Source organism: Aethalodelphis obliquidens, unplaced genomic scaffold (genome assembly GCF_003676395.1).
Source record: "Aethalodelphis obliquidens isolate GAN/ISIS:26980383/991018 unplaced genomic scaffold, ASM367639v1 scaffold89, whole genome shotgun sequence".
Lineage (NCBI taxonomy): Eukaryota > Metazoa > Chordata > Mammalia > Artiodactyla > Delphinidae > Aethalodelphis > Aethalodelphis obliquidens.
In genome coordinates, this window is record NW_020838033.1 from 5,502,739 (window position 1) to 5,504,211 (window position 1,473).

Consider the following 1,473-nt stretch of genomic DNA (forward strand, 5'->3'; position numbering starts at 1 on the left):
AGGGCTTTCTCTGGTCGCGGTGAGCGGGAGCCACTCTTCATCGCAGTGCGTGGGCCTCTCACTGTCGCGGCCTCTCTTGTTGTGGAGCACAGGCTCCAGACGCGCAGACTCAGTAGTTGTGGCTCACGGGCCTAGTTTATCCACGGCATATGGGATCTTCCCAGACTAGGGCTCGAACCCGTGTCCCCTGCACTGGCAGGCAGATTCTCAACCACTGCACCACCAGGGAAGCCCCGTCATTATTGTTTTATGCAACTCTCTCCCTGGTTAGACAGAACTCTTCCAGGAAAGAAATCACGTTATTTTTTTATATTGGTACTAACGGTATTCTTTTTTAAAATTAAACTTATTTTGAGATAATTACAGATTCATATGCAGTTTTAAGAAATAATACAAAGACATCCCATGTACCCTTTACCCAGTTTCCCCCAATGGTAACATTTTGAAAAACTTTAGTGCAATAACTCAACTAGAAAATAGACACAGATCTTATTCAGGTTTCACCACCTTTACATGTACTCATTGGTGTATAGTTGTGCGTCGTTAAGGGTATCTTTTTGCTATTTAAACCTTAACAATGATTTTTGTTTGTTTGTTTTTAGCTCCCCCTATGAATACAAGGCTAAGCCCTCATAATCTCGTTGGTGTTGGAAGTTGACGTTCCAGAGTAATGTAGTAGAGACTTCCCTGGCAGCGCAATGGTTAGGAATCCGCCTGCCAATGCAGGGCACACAGTTCAATCCCTGGTCTGGGAGGATCCCACGTGCCGTGGAGCAACTAAGCCCGCGAGCCACAACTACTGAGCCCTTGTGCCACAACTGCTGAAGCCCGCGCACCAGAAGCCCCTGCTCCGCAACAAGAGAAGCCACAGAAACGAGAAGCCCACGCACGGCAACTAGAGAAAGCACCCCCCCGCAGCCCAAAATAAATAAATCTTAAAAAAATATATGTAGTAAATGCAGGGTGTTTATTGGAACCTAGAAGAACCTAGTCCACCTTTTTTGGGGGTAAGTGGTGGTATGGGGAAGGATATCAGGAAACGCCTGGAGCGGGTGCGGGCCTGCCAGGTGCTCACTAAATGTGTCACATTGAAGGTTAGTGTCCTTAGGTGCCTGGCCCAGGGTCACGCAGTGGTGTACACAGACCTAGCACTTCGGCTCCGAAGTCCAGGTCTCTCTCCCTCTAATAGTGGTACACGTGCACATATCCTTGCCACGAATGCCTTACCCCTATTTGGAATTCTGCCCCCGACCTTCTTCCTGTTTTCCTGACTGTAAACTCTAAACGCCACGCAACGCCGAGAAGAACCGATGTAGCGTGCAACAGCCAACATAACAGAGCACTCCCGCCTCGCGGGCGCCTTGCAGCCGCTGGCCACGAACTCCTCTCACCCCGCTCAACGCGCGGCTGCCTGGACGCATGCGCACGCTGGCAGCGGTTGTGCCCGGGACTCAGCCTTGCGCGCGAGGGGCG